The sequence below is a fragment of the Camelus ferus genome, chromosome 2 (genome assembly GCF_009834535.1).
Source record: "Camelus ferus isolate YT-003-E chromosome 2, BCGSAC_Cfer_1.0, whole genome shotgun sequence".
Classification (NCBI taxonomy): Eukaryota; Metazoa; Chordata; class Mammalia; order Artiodactyla; family Camelidae; genus Camelus; species Camelus ferus.
Window position 1 is genome coordinate 65437333 of NC_045697.1, and position 23562 is coordinate 65460894.

The 23562-nt window shown below is 35.1% G+C and overlaps 1 protein-coding gene and 1 long non-coding RNA gene across 4 annotated transcripts in view; one reads left to right on the forward strand and one right to left on the reverse strand.

The window, feature by feature from the left end:
• The window catches only part of GRID2 (glutamate ionotropic receptor delta type subunit 2), a 1267610-nt gene that overhangs the window by 885444 nt on the left and 358604 nt on the right, over positions 1 to 23562 (forward strand). The gene's annotated exons all lie outside the window — the stretch shown is intronic.
• LOC116657492 lies at positions 4855 to 21740 on the reverse strand. The gene is made up of 3 exons (XR_004312604.1): positions 21216 to 21740; positions 16662 to 16667; positions 4855 to 4864 (listed from the first exon to the last, which is right to left on the reverse strand). It is a non-coding gene; the product is annotated as an uncharacterized LOC116657492 (long non-coding RNA).

Below are 23562 nucleotides of genomic sequence, written 5' to 3' on the forward strand. Positions count from 1 at the left end.
GTTTTCTTGGACCCAGGGTCTAGGACTGGAACTCCTCTAATGAGAAACCTTTTCTTCCTAAGGCCTTTTCTTCTCCACAGGGAATTAATCACACACTCTTCATAAGTCTTTGCCTCAAACAATCGCATTTGATGTGCTGCTATCACCACCAGTCAGAACTAAATGTAATAGAAATGGCTGCAACAAAACTGTTGTTGATAAAAGATGCTTTGTTCCTGAAGATTAGACAATTCAGTCACCACGTATTTGATGATAACAATGATGATCTGTTTGCTGTTAGCATCTGGGTTTCTGACACAAATTTCAGGTAGGACTCTCATCCATCTTTTTTTCTAGGGAATGAACAACTTTCTGGGAAGTCTTCTGAAATTTTCTATAACTTATTCTAGAGTAGTGCTTTTTAAACTTTAATGTGCAGATGAACTGTTCCAGGATCTTGTAAAATGCACATTCTGATTTAGAAGGTGTAGAATGGAGTTTGAAATTCTGCCAAGTGATGCTGATGCTGCTGGTTTACAGACTACACTTTGATTAGAAAGTTCTAGAGAATTTCTTATTTAGTGGTCCTGTACAGCACTCTAACGTAATGTCAGAGTGGCACAGACCTTTTAGTGTAGCTCTCTCCTACAGAACAGTAGCTCCCTGCCACATACTTAAAATATGTATATAATATAAAAAATTTTATATATATATATAAAACATACGGTGTCAAATTCAGAATCTTTTTTCTAATCCTCCTCTTCTGGGAATTGAAGCATAAATTGATTAATCCCTATGATATGGGCATGCTTCTCATACCACTAATGCTGTCCTCTGTGAAGACTGTACATCAGATACCCAACAGGATGAGAAAAGAAAACCAATTTTTTATGTGTGGCTGTAAGTGCATAGAAAAGTATATTTCCATTATGCATTATCTTTTGGATTTATCTTACATGAACCTTGAAAATAGGAAATACTTGTAAAGAAACATTTCTAATTAATGTTATTGAACTTTTACATTTGACTTCTCCCAATCTGAAAATTTTACATATAAGCCAATACAATGTCATCTTCTTTTCAGTTTTCTACAGACAGTTAAGTCTTATACAAATAGGACCTCACTAATCTAGTGATTATAATAATAATGGCACCATCTCTTGTAGGGCAAAATGTATCTTTTTCTGTTTGGAAGTGCCATGCCCAGACAACATTAACTGGAACTTTAGATGCAGCCCTGCTGTTAGTCATAGACTCTGCCAAAAGTCTGTACACATAAGGGGTAATCAGAGGACATGCATTCCATTGATGTGGACATGTTAGCACGTAATGTCTTTGCTTCAGGGAATTGATAACAGGATGTAGAATGTAGCTCTTCTAGGTCACTTTGAATCCAGCCCAAGTTGGTTGTGATTAACACTGCTAACATCAACAGCTGTTCTAGGACTAATATGAAATATGGAATGGTCTCAGTCTAGTTCACTCGTGACAAGTACCCACACTGGAAAATCATCACCATCATTAGCGCCCTTGTGGGCAGCATTAGGAGTCTGAATGGTTTTGAAACCGAATGCCAGACCTCCCAGAGATGAAGCCCTGTGACAGTAAGTCAGGTTCACTGAAGACTTGTTATGAGAAAAACGGTTGCACTCCTTATGTGGCATCTGCTCTCTAAATGATATGATTAGATCTCCAGGGCAATTTATGTGAACCACTAAACTGGCCATAAAATACCATAAACTTATGACACGTTATTAGTTCTCCCCATTTGACACACATAAACATCTATTAAAGGTAGAGACTCTGGGGTTTTAAGGGACTTAATTCTAATCCTACCACTAATAGTATTAGGTCTTAGGATGAATGGGCTTGCCCTTTACGTAGGCAGTGTAGTGTCGGCCAGAATCTTGACCTGTTCTTAACTTCTGGCCTTTAATTGCTGGTTTTTGTAAATAGTCAGTCATGTTATGTTTTCTAATGTAGCCATGTACTGATTTAATTGAAGACTACAAAATACTTCTGATCGTTTTCATCTAGGATATCAATTATTCACATTTGCAAACAATATGTATAATTTATGTCATTCAGTAAATATAACCACATCATGCAGCAATTTCTAAAGAATGCATTATTAGCAATCGCTATAGTTTAAAAATCTAGTGCAGGGTCACATACCTCAGTGGAAAGGAGTCGCTCTGACACCTTAGGCATCTCAGTAGCAATGTGAATCTTCTAATAGCAGGAAGATGGATTTACCCCCATGTTGAGGTGAGAGGTAGTAACTTGGGTGTGGGGTGGAAGGAATGAACCACACACCTGTCTAGGCACCCTCAGTTACACACTAATCAATTAAAGGAGCCAGGTTATCTCTGTAAAATTGGAATATTCTGTCATTTGATGATTTTACAATCCATCATATTTTATATTGTCATAGGCATAGTTATTGAGGATAGGCAATGAAAATCTAGCATAAAAATGCCATAGAGCAACAATGACAACAATAGTAACAACAAGAAAAGCTTGTGCCCACCTCCAACAGAGTATAAACCAGTCTGAAGATTTCTGAAGGGTAATCCTTGAGCATTAAGCTTTTAAAAATCAGAGACATATGTTTTGCTTCTTCTTTTCCTCTGACCTTTATCATCAAAGCTATTTTTTATTCTAAAATATTTCAAACATATATATATATATATAAAATAGAAAAATATAGCACACATTCATATATTTGCTACCAAGATTACACAGATATTAACATTTGTGATATTTACTTTAAATGAAAATAAAATTGCAGATATGTGGAAGTCCACTTGTCTCTTTTCCTTCTCCTCATCTTTCATTGTAGAGGAATTTGATGTATTTTATTTATATGCAGTTTTTTGAACTTTTATTCCATTTTGTATACCCAAAATTATGCCATTATATTATTTTAAGAATTTATGGCAATAATATTCTATGTTTTTAAGGGTTTTTTTTTTTTTGGCCTCAACATTATATATTTAAGACATTCATTTTAATGTATGTAGCTCTATTTCATTCATTTACACTGTCATATAACATTCCCTTGGATGAATAAGCAGCATACATCACAGCTTTATGTTAATTAGATCCTGCAGAAGACTAATTAGGTTGTTTTTCTTTTCTACTAAAGCAAGTAATACTTCAATGAACATCACAATATATGTCTCCTCAGACATATGTGTGGGATTTTATCTAGAATAGAGACTTACAAGTGGAGCTGCTGACAGTAATTTATGGGCATATTCAGATCTACTAAGTGTTGCCAAATTGCTCTCCAAAGTGTTTGTACCAATTAACACTTCCAATAGCAGTGGTTCCCGTGTTGCCTCATTGTAACCAACTCTTGGTATTGTTTAAAAAAAAAAAAAGATAATATGATTGTAAACTGGCATCTCATTTGTTTTAATTTCTCTTTCCCTGAAATATCAGTAAGAACTTTGAACAACATTCCATATTTCATTAGCCAGTAGGGTTGCTTTTCCATATCCAGGTCTTTTCTGTTTACTGGTTTGGCTCTTTCATTTTATTTGAAGTAGTTTAACTATTTCAGTGTCAATTATTTTGAGTTAAATTACTTGTAACTCTCAGGATGAACCTTTTCTCAAAGACATGGCATCTAAAAATTTTTCTAAGCAATTAAAGCCTTCACTTACTTTCTGAAGGTGTGGAGATAAGGGTGTAGCCGACAAATTTTGAGTCACAACATTCAGCAAAACTTCTTTAAAGTTCTGTTCATGCTTTTACTTTCCCCAAAGCCCCACTTATTCGAGCTCAGTTGCTATCTCTTTTTCTCCCTGAATATACTTCCTCTTTTTTCACTTTCACGGTTCCCTTTCTTCCCCATCTGTGTTTCCCTCTTAAAACCAATTACTGATGCCTGTTGTCTCCTCAACCCAAACACATTTGCATCTTCTCTTCCTTCAGAAACATTTGGCCCCTTCTAATATTAATGAGTGTTTTCAGTTATCTACCCTGGTTGTTAATTAATTGGAGGCTAAAGGGCCCCGAATCCTAGGTATAGGTTAAGCAGGCAGCGAATGGAACAAGCTGCAAATACTCATGTTAACGTTCTCCCTGTCACACTCTAATCACAAATTTTCCGTCTTCATTCTGAATTTAGAGTATCCAACTTTGTTTGTTATACCTCTGCTTGGGGTTGTTGCCCTCATCCTTCTAGTTTTATAAATTCTGTCCTTGAAAACATATTCATCTCTGGGAACTACATTGCTTTCCCCATGGAATTCACACTTTTCAATTTTTGTGTGCAAATTACTAAACTATTGATTCTTTAAAAAAATAATTTTAAGTAATTTACCAGATTAATTAAATCTGCATCACTACTAGGGCATAGATTAATATCCAGTTTTATCTTTCTTTTTAACTATTTCTCAGTTTATAAATGCATAAAGTTATCTATATTAGACATATTTATTCATATATTGCAAATATGGCAAAAAACAGTTGATCAATTTTTTAAGTATGTTTTCCATGCTAAGGAAACAGTATGTTAGGTATGTATCATTTGTTTACCATTACTTATTTCAAATGAAAAAAACAATTGTTGAAACAGCTTTCATCTGTGATGATTTTCAAGATCATATTATTTTCATAATTGGTAATTATCTTAAGAATTTGTCTTAATTTGGATATGGAATTTGCTAAATTTATCTTTGCACTACCTATTCAAACGATGTTGCTAAGCAAATTAAGGACCACTGTTAAAAGACATTTCTTTTCAATATACTAATAAGAAGAATTTTTTAAAAATCTCACCATTCTTAAATCTTGTAATGGGTACAGGTTACCTGTAAGATAACAGTCAGGCTCCTTAGTGTGACATACAGTGATAGCATTATCTGAGCTCTTCCTCCTCTTTCCCAATTTCTTACTACTCCCTTACTCACAGTGTATTTAATGACAGAAGTAAATGTGATGTAATTGTTTATAATAATGACATAATTTCTTGCCTTGCTGTCTGATTATACTCTTTTTTTTCTGTCTGGCATGGCATTACTTCTTTTGTTTGCTGGTCTAAATTATACATACCTAAAAGATTCAGTTTGTGTATCAGTTGACAACTGCAGGAAGGCTTCTTTGTCCAGTACTTTTTAAACTGAGTTAGGTTTTGAGGTTGATTTTCTTCCTATCTTCCCAGTTATGCCAAATATATTTCTTTTTTAATATCCTCATTATTCTGGACACATATAAGTCTGTTTTACTAATTAGACTACAAGACCTTTAATTTTAGAGACTGAATTTAATTATTTTCATATGCTAAGTACTTAGCACAATGTCTGGCATGTATGTTCAATGAGTGCTTTGTGCAATGAACTGAATTATTCTGTGCCTCTTATATATGGTTGATGTATAAAATGCCAATTACTTTTTTCTTTTCTTTGAAACAAGCCACGCAAAATTTCAACTAAACAGAAATTTCGTATGTTTTAATAAAGGTCATAATGTATTAAAATACAATCGAAAGCATGTATATTCTTTTTAAATATTCTGTAAAGGATCTATTTTTTAGTTTTCAAATGGTCAGTTCTTCCATTTAATTGGAGCTAATGCAGTGGGTTCTTTTAACATTAATTCTGAGCTAGATATATGTACAAAATGTTTCCCCTAGGCAACAAGTAGAAATTACTAGCCTAAGTAAATTCTCTTTCCTTAAATGTGTTCCCTACTTCAAAAATTACAAGAATCGTGATTTAAAACATAATACTGAGAAACTTTAAAAGTGTTAGTAATGTAAACTGAAATTATCACTTAAGAAAATTACATCTTTCTATTGAAAATTTCCTTTGAAGCCTACTAATGTAGTTAAAGGTTATTCAGTAGCACATAAAATAGATCTGTAAAATATACAGGTCAAGTTGATGTTTCTTCTCTGATAGAATTGCCTGGAATTCGCCCTGGTTCCCATCCTATACTAGCCTATTATCTATAGATTTTGGGGGTGGGGGGCCTATCTGCACATGTCTGTTTCCTTTGATGGTCCCTAAAATGGCTTTAAATTAATGCACTCCACATCTGCTGCATTGCAAATTCACTTTTAAAACCCAAGTGGTCAAAACGCTCTGTATCCTAACCAAAGATTTAAACTCATATTTCTGATAAGAAATTGAATATTTTCAGTGGAGAAATTATGATCCATCATTGATCATGTAATGTTCTTGGTAGTTTCCATTTATGATATATATGTTTATAATTCTGTATAATGAACTCACTAAAAGAAATACATTTGTTTAATCATGACTGCTGGAAAATGTTAAACATCTCAGAATTCTTAAAGGTGCTTTGGAAGTTCTCTTCTTTGCAGTATTTAAGGGGAAATTGCTGATCTTTTTTTTAACATTTTTTATTGACTTATAATCATTTTACAATGTTGTGTCAAATTCCACTGTAGAGCACAATTTTTCAGTTATTCATGAACATATATATATTCATTGTCATATTTTTTTCTCTGTGAGCTACCATAAGATCTTGTGTATATTTCCCTGTGCTATACAGTATAATCTTGTTTATCTATTCTACAATTTTGAAATCCTGTCTATCCCTTCCCACCCTCTGCCCCCTTGGCAACCACAAGTTTGTATTCTATGTCTATGAGTCTATTTCTGTTTTGTATTTATGCTTTGTTTTTTTGTTTTTGTTTTTGTTTTTTAGATTCCACATATGAGCAATCTCATATGGTATTTTTCTTTCTCTTTCTGGCTTACTTCACTTAGAATGACATTCTCCAGGAGCATCCATGTTGCTGCAAATGGTGTTATGTTGTCAGTTTTTATGGCTGAATAGTATTCCATTGTATAAATATACCACATCTTCTTTATCCAGTCATCTGTTGATGGACATTTAAGCTATTTCCATGTCTTGCCTATTGTAAATAGTGCTGCTATGAACCTTGGGGTGCAGGTGTCATCCTGAAGTAGGGTTCCTTCTGGATATAAGCCCAGGAGTGGGATTCCTGGGTCATACGGTAAGTCTATTCCTAGTCTTTTGAGGATTCTCCATACTGTTTTCCACAGTGGCTGCACCAAACTGCATTCCCACCAGCAGTGTAGGAGGGTTCCCCTTTCTCCACAGCCTCTCCAGCATTTGTCATTTGTGGATTTTAGAATGATGGCCATTCTGACTGGTGTGAGGTGATACCTCATTGTAGTTTTGATTTGCATTTCTCTGATAATTAGTGATATTCAGCATTTTTTCATGTGCTTATTGATCATTTGTATGTCTTCCTTGGAGAATTACTTGTTCAGGTCTTTTGCCCATCTTTGGATTGGGTTGTTTGGTTGTTTCTTATTAAATCGTATGAGCTGCTTATATATTCTGGAGATCAAGCCTTTGTCGGTTTCATTTGCAAAGATTTTCTCCCATTCTGTAGGTTGTCTTTTTGTTTTACTTATGGTTTCCTTTGCTGTGCAGAAGCTTGTAAGTTTCATTAGGTCCCATTTGTTTATTCTTGCTTTTATTTCTTCTAGGAGAAAATTTTTGACATGTATGTTGGGTAATGTTTTGCCTATATTTTCCTCTAGGAGGTTTATTGTATCTTGTCTTTGATCCATTTTGAGTTTATTTTTGTGTATGGTGTAAGGGAGTGTTCTAGGCTGATCATTTTTAAGGTTACAAAATAAATCAAATGCAGGGTTTTTTGTTGTTGTTGTTCTATACAAAAGTTAAAAATGCATAGGTAAAACATGATTATTTTATGTCACTTGGTTTTTAGTACCTATTTTATAGCTTCTCTTAATATTTTGACATATAAGGCATTTTTCCCATTACATTAAGTTCTTGTGAAATGTAATTACCTTTTCCTATTCTCTGCTCCTAATTTAGAGAGCATTTTACAAGATAGAGCACTTTATATGTTCAGTGATGGATAGTATTGTCATTTTACACATGAGAAAACCAGAGCTGAGTAGTGATACAAAGGTTACTGAAACTGTATCTATTCTCAAAGACTGGATTATCCAACAATGAGCTAATAACTAATAACTTTACTGCTAGTGGTGAGTGCTGTTTGAAAGAGCTAAACATCTAATGACTTGTTATAAATCATTTTATTTAAAAGGAAGTTATGCATTTATTTAAATGATGTACATGATATGAAAAAAAAGTTAGCTGTATGTTAGGAGAACAGGGTAAACAACTTAGGTATTCCATAGGCTGTTTTTGAGACAATATATACTTCTCTATTTTATATTGAAATAATGTAGATGATAGTGATATTCTTGGTATCTGGACAGATTATAATATATTGAATATTAGTAACATGAAAGTCTTAGGGATTTTTACTGGTTCATACATGTGTGTTTAAACCACTCCATAAAGTGGCATTTATTATAGAGCAGCAAGTGGCAAAGACCAGAATCATTTGTTTTTTGAGAAATATAGACCATTTATGTAACTACTTATAGATTGATTTTTTTCTAATGGAGATTTTCCAAAATTTAATCCCAAGAAATCTCATGTAGACCTTACCAAAAGATATATCCTCCCAGAATACTCAAAGTTTTCAATTGAAAATGTCAAATGTACGAACATTGAGAAAGCTTAATGTCCATATAATAATCTACAAAAATTTAATTCAGTTGTAATCCTAACTGTCCTTATGATTATTATTTTCCTTATATTTTATAAAAACTTATCACCTCATTCATGTGGGTTTCTGAGCAACTGGTGTAATAATTTTACATTTGAACCAGTTGATATGTGACTATGTCATTAGCTCAGTAAAAAACTACAGATCTCTAGCAAAGCCATTGATTTAATCACCATGTTTAGCTATAGCTCCCATGTCCTAAATCATACTGCGTTTTTAATAGAAAAGTATAGGCAATAATTATGTCAATCATAGTTTTTTACACTAGCAAATTTTGTAAACCAGGAACTTATAGATGGATCAAAGTTTTTAGAACTTGACGCATAATAAATCTGGGTGCTCCCTTTAAGAAGAAAAATTAACTATTATGAATCCAAGTTAGGTATGAGAATCTTTGCAGGAACCAATGAGAATCAAGGACCCCAAAGCTTAAGCTTCATTAAACTTGGTAAATTTCTCTATACCAATGCTAGAGAAAGAAATAAATTTTTATTTTTGATAATTTGATGCTTTTTTAGAAGCTTACTATTGAGGACTGTGAAGGGTTGATTTTCACCTTACTTGCAAACTATCACATGAGCCTTCCACAATTTTATGGATACTGGTAAGGGACACAGAATTTTTGGGTTAGAGACAAAGGAATTTATTGCTGCAGTACAAGAGGTATAAGATTCAGGTATGCCCCAATACCCCTGTCACCCCCTTACCCCACCAGGTTCCATGGAGTTTACACTGAGGGACCCAGGTGAAGGCTGAATACACAATAGATTCGCATCATAGCTGAAGAGTCCCTAACAGTAAGCCTGGCTAGTCTTTGCCCTGTGGGGAAACATTATCTTTATTATACTATAAGCAAACTTACCTTTGCTCTGGAGTGAGACCCTCGGTTTTCTAAGACTGTTCTCTATAGTAATGTCCTTTAGAAGATAGTCTAGAATGAAAGGGCCGTTTTTACCTCTGTTCACAAGTTAACACAAATAAGTGAGATTCCTAGAGAGCAGTCTCCCAAAACTATGGCCAAGCAAATCAGAGGATGTTTTCATGACTTGTAAACTATTTTAAGGAAAGTTTTCTATTTAAACTAGTATATACACCTAGTTAAAAAATAATCCAGTATTACAAAACGGTTTGCTTGTAAAAAGCACCAACACCCCCAGCCTCTACTTTCCTGCTCCTCAGAAGGAAACATGGTTAACTATTTAGTTGTTAGTTTTCTGGTTGGTTATCTCCAGTGATGTGCTGGTAAATATTTAACAATCAGCTCTTCAAGTTTGGTTCAAGTTTATTGGCTGATATTCCCATTTATATAAATAATATGAAAATAAAACAACAAATTTCATTGTTCATTAATCATGGGATTTTGGGGGGGCTAAAATGGATACCAGGTTTTAAACATTAGATTATTTCCTCAGGGTTTTTTTGTGCTATTTACAGTTTAATAGCTATACTAATGGCACACTTTTAAACTTAACTGCCATCACTGACATTTTCCATTAGTTTCTTAAATCTAGAAAATCAATAAAACAATAAATCAAGCCCTGATATGTAGCACTCACTGGTATCTGTGGTATATTCTTGTCATGACTGGTTTCAACCATGATACCAACATGACATCACTGAGCAGAGTCAAGAGGAAATGTGCAGTAACACTATTATGTGGTATTCTGGAAATAATCTCAAGAGCCTAGATGAAAGTACGATATATAGTAAAGTAATTTGGAAACAAATTTTGAGTATTTATTAGCTTTGCTCATAATGTATTTTTAGAAGTTTTTATAGTTTTATTTTTAATAATGGATGTGTTTAACAACCAGCTTACAAAATTCCTGAAAATTTACTGGGTCTTGCAAGTTTGTACAGGCTGGCTCCATCACATCACCAGTTAGTTTCATGTCTCTAACCAATATATGTATCGTTCTTTTTAATTTATTAATTCTAGACCTTGTCTACCGATTATCCATGATAATAGATGAGAATTTAACTCATTTATATTACTTCCCCTTGCCCTATGGTAGCTGGCTTCCAACATGGTCCCGAGAGAGACTTTCTTCATTTCAGCAATTTGTGTATTCTGCTCCCTCATTGAATAGGTCTGATCTGTGTAATTAATAGAATTTTGAGAAAATGATGGTGTGTAACTTTTAACATTAGGTCCAAAAATAACTTGTAGCTTCTGCCTTTCTCTCTTGAATCACTTGTTCTGGGGAGAGCTAGCCTCGTGAGGACACTCAGGCAAGCCCTGTGGAGATACCATGTGGACCTGAGACCTTCTGCCAACAAGGCAGCATGAGGTTGCCAGCCATATGAATAACCTATTTTGGAAGCAAATCCTCCCGTGGCAGGCTTTGAATGCTTGCAGCCCCAGATACATGAGAGATAAGAGAACCAGAACTACCTAGATAAACTACTCTCAGATTTTTGTACCACAAAAGTTATGAGATGATAAGTGTTTGTTGTTCTAAGCCACTAAGTTTGGGGGTAATTTGTTATTGAGTAATGGAAAACTAATAAATCCCATTTCTATTTCCTCCCAGTTCAGTTGTATCAATCTTCCCAGTTCTTCCACTGGTTTTTCATTCATTTATTCAGCACATTTATACATACTGCTCACCTGACATGTGCCAGCCATTAAGTGAGAGAAATAGAGCAGTGATAAAGTACTGACCTCACAAAGCTTATACTGCAGCAGGAGAGGGAGGCGATAATTAAGTAAAAATACACTGTAATACTCGATATTTATACATACTATGAGGAAAAACAAAGCATGGTTAGCCACAGAGATGAAAAGCGAAGGTAAGTCTCCTGAGGAGCAAACGTTTGGGCAGAAACCTGAATGTGGCGTGGGAGGAAGCCATGTGAGTATCTGGAGTAAGACATTTCAAGACAGAGACCAGCAAGTGGAAAATCATGAGGTAGGAAAGAGCTGCAAGGTTCCTTTGGTCATCTCTATACCTTTCAACTGCCTGTTTATTAAGTCTAGTTTTTATTCACACCCATTTTTTTTTAAAAAAATGACTGTGGCTCCACTTTGTGTAAATGGAGAGATTAAAGCTCCAAACTTTTACCTCCGCCCTCCAAGTTCCATGATCCAACCTCTGACAGTTGTATTTTACTTTGTGTTTTCACAATTGATACTTACTTTCTTCTGTAATCATAGTTATTAGTTTATGATTTGTCTCTGGATTAATTCTGAAGGTGGACCATAAAGCACACTTGCATACTGGTGACTCTACAAATGTGGTTTACCATGGCCAGTGCTCTGTGATGAAATTTTCTTCTCATCAGTTCAGTGTCACCGTGCCTGTGAACAACCAGTATCAGTGCTCTTAGAGCTGTAATTGAATGAATAGCCCTGTTTTCAGTCTCCACCAATGGATTCTGCTTTACTTCAAACTCACGTATTTATTCTGCTAATTTCCTTTGTTTCCTGTGTCACTCCCTCCCAAGCACTCTACTCTGGATCCTTTCCATAGACCAATCCCATTTTTGTTGTGGACAGTCAGTATTACTCTTCTAGGCTGAAGACACTGTTTCTTCATCCTCAGTGTCCTGGTTTTTGTCAGAGAAAATCCTCACATTACTTCCTTGGGAAGGATGTGTTGAAAGAAAAGATTCTGATTCCTTACACCTTTAAAAATACCTCTATCTTTCTTCACAGTTGATTGATAGTTAATTTAGGCATAAGCTTCTAAGTCGATAATCATTTCCCCACTCACTTGCAAGGCATTATTTATGTCATTAGCATTTATTGTTGCTGACACAAACTGTAATGCCAATCTGATTCTTACTTCTGTTTCAGTGACTGGTATGGGTTGAATTGTGTCACCCTCAGAAAAGATATGGGGAGGTCCTAACCACCAGTACATCAGTATGTGACTTTACTGCAACTACAGTCACTGGGTCATTGCAGATGTAATTAGTTACATTAAGATAAGGTCATACTGAAGAAGGTGGGCCCCTAATCAAATATACCTAGCGTCCTTATTTTGAAAAATGACCAGGTGAAAACAGACACACAGGGAGGAATGCCATGTGATGAGGAAGGCAGAGATTAGAGTTATGTAGATACAAGTCAAGGAATAATAAAGATTTCCAGCCAACCACCAGAAGCTAAAAAGAAGCAAGAGAGGATTCCTTTAAAGGTTTCAGAGGGAGCATGGCTCTGCCAGCACCTTGGTTTCAGGCTTCGAACCTCTAGACTGTGAGAAGATAAATTTCTGTTGTTTTAAGCCACCGATTCTGTGATACTTCGTTAAAGCAGCCCTGAGAAACTAATAAAAGACTGTGTCTCTTTCTCTCTGGAACAATCTGAAGCATCTGTTTCTCTGTAGTTGTCAGCTATTTGACAATAGCTTGTCTAACAGTAGTTTTCCTTTTTAATTTCTTGTACTCTGTTCTTTGGAAATTGGATGTTTCTGTCACAGGAAAACTTTTCAACTTTAGAAAATTCTCTGATGTAATTATAATTAGATAACTTCAATTCACAATCTCCTCTCTTTTATATTATTTATTTATTTTTGGAATTAGTAGAAAACTGTTGGAGCTCCTAGAATGACCCTCTCTTGTCTCTTTTCTCTCTGTTTTATTTTCTGAGAATGTTTTTTTAATCTTTCCAGTCTTTCTATTAATTTTTAAAACAATTTTGTCAATTATTTAAAATCTCTATTGGTTCCTGTTTGATTTTTTTAATTTTCAGATTTTAATTTTTGTATTAGGAAACCACATATTCTTGAATCTTTCTGAAACACAAACTAGAGGGTTTTGTTGTTGTGATTGGTTTAAGTGTATTCTAGTTTCTGAGTAATTTTGTTCAGCATCTTGTTTTGCTTTTAAGTTACTGCTTTTCTTCAAATGTCTGATAATACTAGTTCTTTCAGAATGCTGTGCTGCACTGCACACTGTTCTTGGGTGTGTCTGTGGGGTTTACTGACTGTCAGAGAGAGAGAGAGAGAGAGAGATCCACGATTAAGCTGGGGTCACCTAATGTCCTGAAGGTGGAAGAGTTTGTTTAAGAGCACTGGCACTCATACCTAGAGCTCTCAGAGGGATTTTTCTTTGGAGGAAAACCTGGCAGCAACATGGGGAAAAGGGTGGAAATGTTAACTGTCCCTCTATAGATTTTCATTCAATATTCCAGTTTTTAGTCTCTTCTCTAATTATACTTTCTTTTCTCTTCAGCTTTACCAAGGCCCAGGCCTCTCCTTAGGATTCTCAAAACAGATTATGGGTCTATATAACTTATCCTTGTTTATAAATTAGCAGTACTTTTAATAGAGTCCCACTAGGGAAAGGTGATAAACAGCTGTTTAAAATCTTGAACTAGATATCTATAAACCTTTTTTCAAAAAAGTACTCTTCAGTTAAGTTCATTTAGAAGATAAAAGGAGGTACCCATAAAGGAAAAATTTACATAATTTAGTTTCAATGATAAACAAGATTAAAAGCATTCAAAAATTCATCAGATGCTTCAGATTGCCAAGTATTTAAAAATATCTCTTTTAGGTTGCTTATTGTCAGAATTGTTTTCCATTGAAACAATTGTCATCTCTAGCCTCTTAGTTCTACTAGTAATGGTTTCTATGTGTATATTTTCTCACTGGAGCTTTCATCCTGAAACTTCACATGACATGGTGTGAAGACTGATAGCCCTAAGACTGAGTGCTAGTCCTGGATTTACCTGGTGGTGGTGCGATTCGGTGATGCAATTATAAGCACTATATTTCAGCTTTCAGAACCTCAATTTCTTCCATTATAAAGCAAAAGATTGAACTTAATGAAATATATGTTTCCTTCAGGCTCTGGGATTCTGTGGTTTAAATAGATTTTTTTTCCTTCCAAATACATTTTTGCAAAATTTTTAAATGTAATTATGTTTTGCCACAAAATAGAATAAATGATTTTATCAGGATCTAATCCCTTCTTTCTTCTTGCACTACTTTTATCTTGGTCCAAGCCATTGAATATGGCTTCCTGCCTCCATAGCATTGGGAGAGAGCTTCTTGAACTGCAAATCAAATTATAGATCTTCCTCTACTTATGATTAAGTAGAAGGGTTATGTCCTGATAAACCCATTTTAAATTGAAAATGTTGTAAGTTGAAATGCATTTAATACACCTAACCTACAGAACCTCATAACTTAGCCTAGCCTACCTTAAACATGCTCAGAACACTTATATTAGCCTATAGTTGGGCAAAATCATCTAACAGAAAGCCCAGTTTATAATAAAGTGTTGGATCTCATGTAATTTATTGAATACTGTCCTGAAAGTGAAAACCAGAGTGGTTGTCTGGGTACAGAATGGTTGTATGTTGGTGGTCTACCCTCCTGTCCCGTGGCTGACTGGGAGCTGTGACACTGCCCAGCATCATGAGAGAGTACAGTACTGCATATCACTAGCCCAGGAAGAGTGCAAAATTCCAAATTCCGAGTATGGTTTCTACTGAATGTCTATCACTTCCATAGACATTACCATTCCGTGGTAAAGTCAACAAATTGTAAGTCAAGTTTAAACCTTGTAAGTTGGAATCATGTGTATGTCATTCCTCTACTGAGAAAGCATCAGTGATGCTTAGAATCAAGCCTGAGCCTTTACCAAGGCCTGTAAGTCCGTGATCTAGACACTGCCTAATCTTCCATCTTCAACTTAGCCAGTTTGCACTTAGTTTGCTGAAACCATAGTGGTCACTTTTTCTTTCGTCAAATATGCCAAATTCTTTTCTGGCTCTGCTGTTCTTTCTACCAAGTCTGTTCTCTCTTCCCCATTTCACAGGTCTAACTCCTTTAGGACTCAGCTTGAAAGCCATTTTCTCATAAAATACTTCTTATCATTCCCTCTCCACTCCATTGTTTTCCTGATTTTCACCATCTTCTCAATTCATAGTGATTTATTTGGTGAGGGCAGAGACCAAATGTCTTGTGTTGATATCCCCTGTGCCTAGTATTATGTCTGGAAATCAGCAAGTGCTTGGTAAATATTTGATGAAATAGGAATAGACACTAAAATAAATAATTTTTGTATAAAATGTGTTATTGGCATACATTTTATTTTAGAAAAGTGATAACTGGTTAAACAAGGCAAAGTCAACCATGGTGCAGAGAAATAAAACAAGTTACAAAATTATGTTTCTTACTTAACTTGTATATTTTTATAGTCAAACTGCATTAAATCAGGCCTGTTTGTATTCAGATTTTCCAGGCTGACCTTGCTTGAAATTGGAAGCATTTTTAGAATAATTTATGCATCAAGAAAAGAGTCAATGCTCTAGTGATGCAAGGCCCCTGAGGGTAGAGAATCAAGTAAAATATTCATGAGGCTTAAGTGCAAGAGACATCAGATTTTCTCTGGTATTTTAACACTGTATTCCTGTGCAAGAGAGTTGTAAAATGAAGAATATGAGAGAAGATAAATATTTAGGATAATAAAGAGGACCTATAAAGTGAATTCTTGCCCCTATTTTTGCAGCTATTGCCTTTCCATGTGTGTGTCCGCGCGCGTGTGTTCCCCTATTGGGTCATATCAGAAGTTTCCTTATAATCATTATGAAAATTAATATTAAAATCAGGAGAAGTTTGGTCACTCCTACATGGCTTAACGCCTTTGATTTTGATTCATGTGTGACCATTTGAAACTGAGATGCATTTTCTTCATTTATTTTGCATGAAAAAGAAAAGAAGGGCCATAATGTCTTAATAATTGTGTAAGTTTTTATAAGGAATTTGGAGTTCCTCTGGATGAAAGCTAGCCTTTCTTTCCTCAACTTATCATCGACGTTCAACTGTGTGCTTATACATGACACTCATTTTTTGAGGTGTTCAAAGAAGACATACAATGAAAAGAGTATTGGAAAATATTTGAGGTGCAGTCATCTTTCAGAGTCCATGTTGAAAGCAGTCACTTAAAGTTAAATGAATAATAATATCATAAGAAACCTTGCTATGTACATTTCTCTACTGGTATATCTTTTATCTTTCTCATGTCATTGATTGCTTTATTCTGATTCTTCATCTAAAAGGTAAAGAAGTGTTTGGTAGGTTTTGGAAATACAAATTATTAAACACACCAATCTCTACCTTGTTTCAAAGCTTCTGCATGGGATGCTGTCCCCCCTTTCAACTTGAGGCTGCCTTGTTCTCAGATATTAGGTCACCACAACATGCAAAATGTTGAAGCTACAGAATGAGTAAGCCTAGAAGTTATTTCAACCTGAAGTGTCTTCATTTCCTGATATTCTTGAATATTTAATGTATAGAATATGATAAATGATCCAACAACATCTTAGATTGATAACATCTTGTTTACATTGTTTTAAACACTTGAACCAATATTTTTCTTTCAGAGCAGTAGCTGTGACATGATCTAAAATTTAAAATGAGAGCCTATTTAGAGGGCTACTTTTAGGTAAAGTACACAGAGCTCCCTCCTGCAGTGGAGAAGCCTTACACGTGTTCTAAGTGTATTTCAGATACAGGAGAAAACAGGAAGATCACAGCCTCCTCACACTCCTTCTATGACTGTTGTCAACAATCAGAGGAATCCTTTCATCCCCAACACTCTTGAATGACACATTTCTAAACCTTAGCTTTGTGACCAAAGATTTCATAAAAATAAGACTTCCTGAGAGTAAACATGACTGGAACAGATAAATCATAATTCATGGCTGAAATATGGGCAGTAATATTGTGGTAGACAAAAAATTCTCAGTTATCTTGAATTTAAAATTAGTATGATTTTAATCTTGAAATGGTGTCATTTGCTTGAGTAGTTACTGCAAAATATTTTTACCATTCTATAACAAAAATCAAAGAGAATATTTTACAGGCACCTGAATTCACATCAGCATTGACGTTACTATTAAATTTTCTGGAATGTGTTGTGGTTGGATATGTACATGTAGAAATGAAAGGAAACGTACTGGAGTGCTTCCAGAAGCTGTTGTTTTTTTTCAGTGCCTCTTCAGTACAGGACTCTACAGCAGTGTTCCCTCCTTTCTCGTTCATAATTCCTCTTTTATTTCTCTTCTCTCATCTCTCTCTGTTTTTATTATTTTTGTTTCTCTCCACCCTAATCACAACCCAAAGGTGATAGATGAATGTGGGAACAAAGGAACATAAGACAGGAAAATCACAGTTTCATATTTTTCTCATTAAACTCAGTTCTCTCATCAAATCCTGTTCTATAATTTAATAGCCATGAATGTTACTTATTTTTAGGGCAAAATATCTCTTCTGGCTCATTTCAGAGGTGTGCTAGTGGGTGCTGCAGTGTTGTCTAGAACCTGGAAGTAATTGAATTTTCCTAAATGAATCACATCTCGACAGAGTTTTAGCACAATATCAGTGTCAGAGAAATTTGAATAGATAAGACTCTGGTAAATGCTAGAATGTTACAAACCTGTCAAACCTCTGTACTGTTCTGTTTAAGAATTCAAAAATGGGCATCACCAAGTTTTGAGAAACAACATGTCTGCGGTGAACTTCCTGAGCTGGTGTCCTGGGTCTGCCTGCCCTCCTGTTTCCTACCCCGGTCTGTATCAGGGGTTTATCTTCTCAGTTACTGGTAACCCAGCGGCAGGCTTGTCCTGCCACCACCACGGGAGTCTCTGAGCATCTGTGGAGTGGAACTGACCTTGAAGGTCTTCACTAGCTTTCCCACAGCTTTCTGCTCTCATTCACACTACCTCCATCCATCTCGGCTTATGGCCTTGGAGTAATCTGACTTTCCCACTGAACTGTGAACCGAGATTTATTTATGTTGTCTCAGAGTATGTGCCAAGTTTTTTTTTTTAACTAATCATTTTTATAGTACTTAAATGTTTGAAGCATTTAGACACTTTCATTAATTTTTCTTGGTAGCCTGTAATAAGACATCAGAGTTAATTTTAATAGTCCTTTTCCCTTCATATTTATTTTATAAATACACTGAAACAGTTTTATTACACTTTAAATTTTTTCATGTTATTTTTTGTGTGGATGAAATATAGTTCTTGTCAAAAAAATTATAGTAACAGATGTTATATCATACTTCATGCTTTGTTAGATTTGCAGAAAAAGCAAAGAGGTTTTACAACCTATATGTGGTGGTTTAAAAAAATTCTTCCTTTAATAGCCAGTTTTCATCATAGTGCCTGGCATTTACCTTGAGCACTATTACTAAGGTAGTAACGATATTTGTAATTATAACAAATATTTCTGTCAATCTCATTGTATGCCGGGTATTCATACAAGTACTTTCAGTATATTTACTAACTTATTACTAATTAATAACCCTGTAGGGTAGATACTATTTATTATTCTTATTTTACAAGTGAGGAAACTGAGGTACAACAGATTTTGTGATTTGCCCACAGTTAACAAGTTCGTGAAAGGAGCCAGTTTCTGTCCCAGGCAGTACAGCAGAGCCAGCCACCACCCACTGCTGCTTCTCTGTTTAGAAATAAAAGCTGATCTCTGATTTGGACAGTCTTAAAAATTTATGATCTGAAGGCATTTTCTAGTTTCTGTGTTTCTAAAATGTGGGTCAGCCACAATGTTAGGGAGCAAAGCTCTTGGAGATGTAACATGCCATGATGACCTGAGTCTTTTTATAGTTGTGAAATGTTTAAATCCATAAACCAGAAAACTGCATGCTTAGTTTGAGTAAAATGTCTATGAATGCAGGAAGACTTGCTAAGATAACATCTTCAAGGATTCATGTTTTGGTTTGTATTTATGCATGAAATTTTCCAATCATATATCTATTATATTGCTTCTCTTATTCAAGTAAAACTATTCTCAAAGTTAGTTGATATAATATAATGTTAAAATATGCTTACAAGAAAATAATTACCAACTTTATACACATCTAATTAAGAATAATATCTAGCTAAATCTATTCTATACCCTAAATGTTAAATAAAATAAATAACAACATGTGTTTGAACCAGAGCTAAAAATGCAAGATATATCTATTTGTAAAGATGAGCTACTTAAATTTGGAGTCAAACTTGTAAGTCGTGATTCCATATTAGACGTGCAGTAAAGTGCAAAATAAAATGAATATTATAGTTAGTGTCAACACAGTTAATGAAAACATCTGAAGCCAACTGTTTAAATCATAACTAATGCCGCTGGACTCATGGCCTTCACCTATGCTTTGGAAAATGGATAAACACCATTTCCTGAAAGAGTCTTCCCTGATTTTCTGCTAAAGATGATGCCTCTGACCATGCTGGCTGTTCCTCTGGAGTTTCTGGGAGGTAGTCTTTCGTGGATTGTTCCACCACGGCACTGGACCATCCTGATTCTACTCAGCCTCTGCTCACAATCTGCATGTTTACTAGTCTGCGTACAGAAGACCAACTACATCTAGAGGGGAAACAAATTCAAGAAAATATGAAAAGTTGCTTGATTTTACAAAGCAGTAATTTTTCTCATTTTTTGCATGTATTCACAAAAATATTGTAAAGAATCAACTGTTCATGGAAAAGTTCACAGAACAATGATGGACAGTTGTCAGACTCAGGCAGGGGCCGGCCTTCTTGGCCGAGTGAATGATTGTTGATTATTAGCTTGGATGCTCTGCTCTGTTGCTGCTGAAACTCTCTAAAAGCAAATCCCATTCATACTTTCACTTGAGAGATGCAATTAGTATGGCCGGAGAGAAATAATTGTCACAACTCACGAGAATACTAATGATTCGTTTATACATAGGTACATTTTTACAATGCACTTCATTTTCATGTGAAAATTATAGGAAGATGTCACAAGTTAAATGTATACGTGCACATACATCATTTTCACATAAAAATGAAATATGTCCTATCTCCAAAACAATACCTTTGAAAGGCTAATGCATTGTTATGGTTTGCTGTTTACTTCATTTCACTTGTGGCTTTCTATAAAATGAGCTCCTTAAGCCATTTTTCAACTGAATAATCTTAAAAAGGTATAGAAAACTGCATTTTTTCCGTCAGTGCTAATGCTTTGATGAAATAAATGGCTACTCATTTGAATGTATTCCTTAATTTTTGATATATTTCTTTTTTCCTTTCCATTCTCAAATAAAGAGATGGATATGGATAATATTATCAAATAAAGAGAGCATGCTGAAAAAATATATGCTAGAACTTACCTCCAGAATTTAGCAGAGTTTTGCACATACTGGAAAGACAGAATGTTAAAGACTGAAGAGTCATAAAAGACCCTAATCGTACTCCTTCATTTTACACAGAAGAAAATTGAGACTTGTATATAGCGTGTGTCTTTGCCAAGGGTCACTGAATGTGAAATCACAGATTAGAAAGAGCACCCAACTCTCCATGTTCCAGAACAGAGTTATTTCAAATGTACTACTTTCCTTTAAAACATGAAACAAGTAACTTAAAAATTCTAATGCAACGGCAATAAAAATGTCTCCTCTATGGCTGAAACACAGATAAGTAGATTAATGCTATACCTTAACTATAATGGAATAAATAAATGTAAGAAAATTATATGAGTAGGAGAGATAGTATTAAAATGGCTTCGGCTTCTTTTTTTTTTTTTTAAGGTGAGTGAAGGGGTAATCTTCATAATTTGATGTGTTGACTTGAAGACAAGGTATTAATGGCATGTTACACACAGATGGTGCTCAGAACATTTTACATCTTGTTCAGAGTAAGATGGTTCTATTTCATTTCTAGAAAAATCTAGAGGATTTTTGGAAATAACCTAAAGACTGGCAAATATGGAGTACTGAGACATCAGCAGAAATTTTAGAATTCTAGGAAGTCTGTAATTGTCCTGCAAAAACACCCGACAACCTTTAAGATAAAGGACAAACTTCTTAGCACTGTCTCTGCGGCCTCCTTAACTGTTCCCATCAATGCTGCCCACCCACTTATCTCCCCATTCACCTCAACATGCTTTAGCAGTCTTGAAAAAGTGTCAGTTCCTACCGTTACATGTGCTGTTTCTTCCAAGGACGTTTCTCAGCAATGTCCTTCCAAGACATTAACATGGAATATTAGGGAAGATATGAGAAAGAAAATAAAGAACCGGTAACATCAAAGGGTGACACATCACTAAACTGTAGTCTAGGGATGAGAAGCAGATTTGAATTAAATCTTCATGAATCATTTTGCAGAGTAATCAGCAAAGAGTTTGAATGGTAGAAAGTATAAGACAGGGAGGGATTAAAATATGGACTGGGAATAAATATTGTTTGAGTATCTACTAAGTAATTTGTACAAACTAGTTGCATTCATATACCGTATATTTTAATTTTTGTATTATCCCTATAATGCAGGGGCTGATACACATTTTTTGAAGACCAAGAAGCTAAGCGTAAACTCTTATACCTAGTAATAGGCAGAACCAGAAATCAAATCCCAGTCTTTACTGAAATAATTGTAACCATAATAATTTATGAATATTTGTCACCTCTTTAAAATGTAGGAAATGCATAGAAGCTCTTCACTCCTCTTTCTCACTGATGCAGACATTTAGTTAGGACAGAATTATCTAAGAAATCCAGCTCTCCACCCAGTAGGGAATCCCAGAGTGACAGCATGCAGACTCTTCTTACAAAATCCCAGCAACTGAACCACAGCTTTTCAGGTTCTAGGATTGAAACTTGTCATGAAACAAAGTGGATCAGCCTTTTGAGACTGATTGAGGCTATTGACGTTCATGAGAGGCAGATACATAAAATTCTGAATTTTTCACTTACAGTTAGAAATACAACTATTGAGCCGACTAGAAATTTGACGTCCGTTATTAAGTGCATATTATCCTTGTAGGCAAATCTACAAATTATAGTCAGAAATTTGTTTCATGACAATGGAGTCAAGTCAACGATAATAGGGTGAGTAACTGTGCTACTCCTGGCATTGTGCTAAGCTCTTTATTTCAATTATTTCATTTAATTTTGCAATGATATTATGTGAATATTTTGTAGATGAGGAATGAGAGAATAAGAGAGTTTAATTAACTTCTCCATGTTTACAGAGCTGGTAACTATCAGAGCCAAAATTTAAACCTAAATCTGTCTAACTTTAGAGTGAAGATCTTAGTCATGAGCTGGTGCTGCCTCCCAAATGTGATGTAAACCAGTTGAGGGCAGGAAAAGTCTTAAAAACAACTCCTCTGTCTTATGTCCCACACTTTAAATCCATCTTCTATGCCACACCCTAATTCTCACATCAACGCTGTCGTATAGAGTGTCTCATCATCATTTTACAGAAAAGAAAAGCTTAAATATGAAATCATTTCCTAAGGCCACATAGCTCATAAGTAGCAAGACTGAAGAAGACTTAATACCTGACTCTGAAGCTTGCAGTCATTGTGTTGCTGCATGCTGCCATTCCCAGCCAGGCGTATTGTCAGAGAGAAATGACAGTCCTCATTATATGCCTGGCATGCTTTATCACTTTATATTATCTCATTTAATCTTCATAACAATTTGATGAGTGTGAATCTATGATTACTCTCATTTAATGGCTAAAGTTAGCTTAGTCAGAGAGAAGTGAAGTAATCTTCCCAGACTCACACAACTAGTTAGTGGTGGATCTAGGATATGAACCAGGCAGTCTGGCTCCAGAGCCCTACACTCTACTGCCTTTTGGGTGACCTTAACAGCAAATGACAACTGGCTTTATGGCCTGATGCATTCAGTTTCACTCTAGAAATTTTTTATTCATGAGCAACAGAATGGTTTTCCATACAGAGGTGAGGAAAATGGAGCAAAAGAAACACATTCCTACAGAGCAAGATCGTTTGTTTGTTACCGTTGTTGTGATTTAAAGTAGTTTTAGTCCAGACAGTGCACAATGTAGAAGTTTGGATTAAAGCTTCACTAGCTACTCGTATTCTAGGCTTGCCTCCCTGAGACTCCATCCCCAACAATTTGCGGAAATTGAGAATATATAGTGGTTAATGAGGCAGACAAGAAGGACAGAAATAATGCAGGGTTGTGAAGAGCTTCATGTGGAAATCATGAAAACA